General features: G+C 40.9%; 1 non-coding gene across 1 annotated transcript; it reads left to right on the forward strand.

Annotated features, from left to right (window-relative positions):
• The first annotated feature begins 4,250 nt into the window (after window positions 1–4,250).
• Window positions 4,251–4,354, forward strand: LOC148570829 (small nucleolar RNA R71). The gene has a single exon (XR_015907976.1). It is a non-coding gene; the product is annotated as a small nucleolar RNA R71 (small nucleolar RNA).
• The last annotated feature ends 2,521 nt before the right edge of the window (window positions 4,355–6,875 follow it).

The raw sequence follows: 6,875 nt of genomic DNA on the forward strand, positions 1-6,875 counted from the left end.
AGACCTTATGTATTGTTGAGACATTCCTTCCATGATTTCCTACATTCTGCTCATATCCATGGGGTCTCTGGGAATTCGTTGTCTTCTTTCTGGAATTGCTTGCTCTTCTTGCTCTTCTTCTCTGTCTTCTCCTTCCTGTCCTTCTTGTTCTGCTTCTTGCTCGGCTTCCACTTGTTGCCCTTCTTCATTTCTTCTTCTTGTATGTCTTGGAGGAGTTGGGCCAAGAGTCATTCTGTACGCAGTTATGGCCAATCCAGGATATAGCCAATTAGGTCTTTCATCCTCAAGTGGTACTTGGGCATCGATGCATAGTCTAATGATGGTGCTAGGGAAGTGGAGCCAGGATTCAGGGTCACTTTTCTCACTAAACTCTTGTATCTGTTCAGCAATGAGTTTATGAACTTTGATCTCCCCTCCCACCATAATGCAATGTAGCAAGATGGCTCTTTTAGGGACTATTTCTGAAGAGTTTGCAGTGGGTAGGATGGATCTCCTAACTATTGCATACCACCCTTTAGCTTCAGGTGTTAGGTCTCCCCTTCTCAAGACTCTTGGAGCCCCTCTTGTTTTTCTCACCCATTCAGCTCTGATGGCACAAAGATCTTCAGCAATAGTCGTGTAGTCAGGTTCTCCTATCATCCTTTCCTCATAACTCGCTTGGCTGAAATGTATGTTTTTCAGGCCAAGAGTTTTCATGATTGCCTTGGGGCTGAAGTCAACTTCCACCCCTCTCACATAGCTTTTGTATGTGGGTTTCTTGGTTGAGTCTTCCCTCACTGCATTTGCATAGAACTCCTTCACCAAGTTGATGTTGATTTTTGTGATTGGCTTAGTCAGGAGCTCCCACTTCCTCTTTTTGATCTTCTCCCAAACACCTGGGAACTCATCCTTTTCAAGGTCAAAGGGAACTTCAGCTAGTACCCTTTTAGGTCTCATCCATTCGGCTTGAATCTCATGAAAAACTGATTTGTATCTCCTTGCATCGAATTCCCTGTTCTCCTCCATTGGTTGCTTGTCTTTTCTTCTTTTGTGGCTAGATGAAGCTGCCATTGGTTCTTTAGTTTTGGGGTAAGTGACAAGCTAAAGTTGACAAGGTGAAGCAAGAAGTGTTGTTGGAAGTGTGGTGAGGTTGTTTTCGGCAAAAGATAGTTATGCTATGATGAAAGAAAATGTGCATGAAGGAGATTTGGTGGTGTGGAGCTCGTTCCTCAAGTGGTTCTTTATAGTGCCTGTAGGTGAAAAATTGGACGGCTAGGGTGGTTTGTGAAGGGTGGCTTGATGGTAAATATATGAATTAGGGAGAAGGACGAATTGCTTTTCATTTTCTTGGAAGTATTCTGGGTGCCTTAGTTTGTACATGTAGCTATCTTTTCTTGCAGAACTTCCTTTTCCCATGTGTTAGTTTCAAAGACTTGTGAACTTCCTTTTTGACCAAGCACCGTACCTCCCTTTGTCTTTTTCCTCCATTTTTGTCTTTTCTTTTGTACCTGCACAAACAAACAAGTTTGCTATCATTTTTCGGTCCATGTGAATTATGAATAGTACTTGCACATGTAAATCAATGATTGTCTTTATTAGCTTATAGCCGTGACTTCTATATGTATGCACACTTATTATTTGGACACCAAACTTAGTGTTTGGTCAAGTCTCCTGATGACATGAAATCCATATTGGTTGTCCTTAATGAATGTGCTTAATTCTAATAAATCATAGTCACCTTGGCTCTTTGATTCTAAACAAATTTACTACCCTAAGTAATTGAAACCAAAGCATTAAAACATGCGAATGGTATACTTGTCATGAATTTCGAAATCCAGAGGAACTTCGTGCTTTTCATGAACCGTGTTCAAAGAGGAACACCAAACTTAATCTTTGGTTGTGCATTAAAAATTGAATGCATTTTGAATAAAATTTGGGGTGCCTTCAGGCACACCAAACTTAGAGACGAATTGCATTTTACATGCAATGTTTAGTGCACTCTTTCAGCAGTTGTCCTGAGGATTCAAGTTCATGCATAAGAAACCATGCTTTATTAGATGCACAACAAAACAAAAAAAGTAAGGATATTAAAACATGGGTTGCCTCCCATGAAGCGCTTCTTTAACGTCACTAGCTTGACGGTTGTCCCTTGTTAGGGTGGATTGTAGTGCTTGACGTCTTCTCCTCTCACTATGAAAACGTCCCCACTTGATTCATTCATGACCTCTAAATGTTCCATAGAAAGAACTTTCCTGATTGTGAACACTTGAGGGAGCTGGGAAGGAATGGTTTTGAGGCCAGGTGGGATTGGCAGATAATGACTTGATATCACGTTATCTCCCGGAGAAAAACCTTCAGTGGGAATTTTCTTATTTCTCCACCCTCTTGGCAATCTCCCTATCACTCTTCCCTTTCTCTTGAGGATTTCTTCATTGACTCTTATGTCAGGAGGATCCTTCTGATCTGTTTCCATTGATTCTTGTGGCTTTAACTCTTGCAACTCTTGTTTGCCTTCCAAGGACTGTTTTAGAGTTTCAGCTGCTGGATTACTTTCCTCCAAACACAGATGGCTACTATCATCCTTAGGCTTTTCAGGTTCTGGTTCAGGCTCAGATGCAGGTTTGAAAACTTTGAAAATGAGCTGTTCATCATGTATTCTCAGAATTAGCTCTCCTTGTTCTACATCTATGAGCGCTCTAGTAGTGGCTAGAAATGGTCTGCCCAGAATGATAGGGTGTAAGTAGCTTTCCTCCATGTCCACAATGACAAAGTCTGTGGGGAAGTAATAATCCCCCACTTTCACCAGCACATTTTCAACTACCCATTCAGCTTGCTTCTGAGTTTTGTCAACCAGTTGTATGATTACATCAGTGGATTTCACCTCATTCAGTTGTAGCCTCTTCATAAGAGTTAGAGGCATCACATTTATGCTGGCTCCTAGATCACAGAATCCTCTGTCAATTTTTGTTTCCCCTATGATGCAAGGGATATGAAAACTTCCTGGGTCCGTTTTCTTAGAGAGTGTGTCCTTCTTGATGAGAGCACTGCATTCTTTGTTCATTGTTACCGTTTGTCCTCCCTTCAAAACTCTTTTTTTGCTTAACAATTCCTTTAAATACTTGATGTGTGTAGGCATTTGATGGAGAATCTCAAGAAAGGGAATATTGACATGGAGAGAGTTAAATGTCTCTAAAAACCTTGAATAGGTTTTCCCTTTTTCACCTCCTCCTAACCTCTGAGGAAATGGTGCTTTTGGTTGGTATATTTCCAGCATGCCTTTTTGCAGTTCCTTGGCTTGCTCAGTTCCACTTTCCTGCTTAACTTCTTCCACACCTTCCTTCAAGATTTCTGGCTCCTGCTCTGAGGGCCTGATTCCTTCTTCTTCTGAAACTTCCTTCAATATGGTGATGGCCTTGCATTCTTCCCATCTCACTCTCTTTTGTTCCCCTTTAGGATTCTTTTCTGTGTCACTAGGGAACACTGCAGTTGATTTGACGGCCTGTTGAGATAGCTCTCCTACTTGAGACTCCATCCTCTTGAGTTTTTCACCATGGTTTCTTAAGGTAGCTCTCACATCATCCCTGAAGCTTTTCAATTCAGTTATGTCTTGACTCATGGTTGCCATCATTCCTTCTATCCGGTTTAATTGATCTTGAAATTGTTGGTTCGGATTAAGTTGGGTAGGTTGATTATTTTGGCTATGATATGATGGTTGGGGGTAAGTGTTTTGTGTGGCTTGGTATGATCTTTGGTTGGAGTTTTGGTATGTGGAATTGTTATGTTGGTTGTGGTTGTAAGGTTTGTGGTTTTGTGGTTGGGTTTGTTGGTTCCCCCACCCAAAGTTTGGGTGATTTTTCCATCCTGGGTTGTAAGTGTTGGAGTGTGGATCATATGATTGCCTTTGTTGGTTTCCCACATAGTTGGCCTCTTCCCAATCACCTCCTTCAATGCTTACTTCCTCTTGATCTTGTGTGTGTATTGCAGCCACTTGCTTTGTTTCTAATTGCCTGGTAAGCTCTGCTAGTTGCTTGGCAAACACCTTGTTTTGGGCTAGAATTGTATCAACATGGTTCAGCTCCATGACTCCCTTAGTGTTGTGCCTTTCTGATGCATAGTAGTACTCATTCTCAGCCACTGTCTCAATCACTTCAATGGCCTCTTCCACAGTCTTTTTCCTGTTCAATGAACCTCCTGATGAATGGTCTACAGCCTTCCTTGATTCATAAGAGAGTCCATCATAGAAAATATGCAATTGCACCCAATCATGGAACATGTCTGGTGGGCATTTCCTTGTCAAATCCTTGAATCTCTCCCATGCCTCGTAGAGAGTTTCACCATCTTGTTGTCTAAAAGTTTGAACCTCAGATCGAAGCCTATTGACCTTTTGTGGGGGGTAGAAACGTGCCAGAAACTTGCTTTCCACCTCATCCCATGTTGTTAGACTCCCCCTTGGGAATGATTCCAGCCACTTAGCTGCTTTGTCCCTAAGTGAGAATGGGAACAAAAGCAGTTTATAGGCATCTTCCTGGACTCCATTGGACTTCACAGTGTCACAAATTCTCAGGAATTTTGTGAGATGTTGGTTGGGATCTTCATTAGCACTTCCACCAAATGAACAATGATTCTCCACAAGTGATATTAGCTGTGGTTTGAGCTCGAAATTGTTGGCCTGAATGGGTGGTTTCTGGATGCTGCTACCACAATTCCCAGAGGTTGGGTTTATGTATGAACTAAGAACCCTCCTCTCAGGAATGGCATTGTTTCCATCAGCTCTCTCATGGTTGTGAACTTCTCTATCCATGTTGAGATCTAAAGCTTCCTCAAAATTGTCCTCAGATTCTCCTTCAGATTCCTCTTCTCCCACTACTCTCTTCCCTCTTGCTTCCCTTCTAAGTCTATGAAGGGTCCTCTCTAGTTCGGTATATGGAGGAGTTGATGTCTCTCCTCTCCTACCTGTCATACAAGAACACAGCACAGGCAACAAACAAGTGAAATACTCTTGGTTAATGGAAGAGTATGGTTAGAGCAATTGAGGAATTAATTCAAACAGTTAGTGAGTCAGTGAGTTAGTTGCTTGAATTTAAAGGCATAAAGAAAGAAAGCATGTAACCGAGTGCAGAAATTAAAATTCAACAAATAACTTGTACTGAATTATTCAAAACAGAAAAAAAATGCTCAATCTAGTTAACTTCCAATTTGAGAATTGTCAATCGAAAACCAATCCCCGGCAACGGCGCCATAAACTTGATACGCATAAACTAGTTATGCTACGATTTAGGAAATTGCACTATCGGCAAAATTCCTTCCGGCAAGTGCACCGGTTATCGTCAAGTAAAAACTCACAATAGAGTGAGGTCGAATCCCACAAGGATTGGTTGAGTGAGCAATTCGGATTAGAAGTGTGTTCTAGTTGAGCGGAATCAAGATTGAGATGAGAATTGCGGAATGTAAAATTGGCGGGAAAAGTACATGACAAGAAATTGAAATGGCAGAATCTTAAATTGCATGAATTAAAGAGCAGAAACTAAATTGCTGAAATTAAAAGGGAATGGGGGTGATTGCATGAATTGAGTTGCAGAATGTAAAGAGAAGATGGAAATCAGAATTGGGGGATTCATTGGGTTATAGGAGATATTGAGATCTCCGAATCAAAACATGTTTATCTCTTCCTCAAGCAATGCGTTCATTGAATTTTGCTTGGCAATCTTATATGATTAGATCCCAATCCCTTGGCTCACCAATTCTCTCTAAAAATGAACAAATTCCCAATCCCTTGGTTTAAATGTTCATAAGAAGAGATGATGCTCGATCACTGATTATACCACACAGTTTCATGAACCACAATTTGGTAGGATTACATGTCACAATATCCATCCAAACCCCAATCCAATTCACTGTGAGAAAGCTTCTCTAGCATGAATCCTCCATTCCTTTCCCAAGGTTCCGAAGGATTCCAATTATGGGTAGTTTCTTTCCCAAGACAACTACCCAATGGAATTAGATCGAGAAGCTTTCTAACAAAATTCAAGAGAAAAGATTGAAGAAGAAGATAAACTATTATTGATTCATTGAATTACAATAGAGCTCCCTAACCCAATGAAAGGGGGTTTAGTGAGTCATAGCTCTGAATTCAATTACAAAGATATGAAAACTAGCTAAAAGTGAAGGTAAAAGTCCCCCCTAACTTAAATTCTATCCTATTTATACACTTTCTATATTGAGCTTCTGTTGTGTTTCTTGGGCTTTGAGGCCTCTCCCTGCTTTCCTTTTGCTTTGGGTTTATGATCCATAATCTTGATGAGGCTGCTGATCCAAATTCTGTAACATTCATTGAGCCATCTTAGTGATAATCAAATAATAATACATGACTCAACAAATTGAAATTTCAGACTCATCAATTCTTCAGGCCCAATCCCATAAACCATGATATTCAATTGGGTATCATGCCAGAGTAAGTTTAAGTTAATGTTTGTGCTCAAAGACTAACTTAAACAGCAATATTTTTGGCCCAGAAACCTTTTCCAAGAGTGGCGTTTAAGTTGCAGTTTAAGCTTTTTGTAGAAGCACGTTTAAGCTTCAGTTTAAGGTTAAACTGAAGCTTAAACGTGGAAATGGAAGAAGGCAGCCCTGGAGAGTCATGTAGTCGAACACGTTTAAGCTTCAGTTTAAGGTTAAACTGAAGCTTAAACGTGGAGATAGGAAGGGCAGCCCTGGAGGTCGAACACGTTTAAGCTCCAGTTTAAGGTTAAACTGGAGCTTAAACGTGGAAGAGGAGGAAGCCATCCTGGAGGTCGAACACGTTTAAGCTCCAGTTTAAGGTTAAACTGGAGCTTAAACGTGGAAGAGGAGGAAGCCATCCTGGAGGTCGAACACGTTTAAGCTCCAGTTTAAGGTTA

This window comes from Arachis ipaensis, chromosome B3 (genome assembly GCF_059453495.1).
Source record: "Arachis ipaensis isolate K30076 ecotype BB chromosome B3, ASM5945349v1, whole genome shotgun sequence".
Classification (NCBI taxonomy): domain Eukaryota; kingdom Viridiplantae; phylum Streptophyta; class Magnoliopsida; order Fabales; family Fabaceae; genus Arachis; species Arachis ipaensis.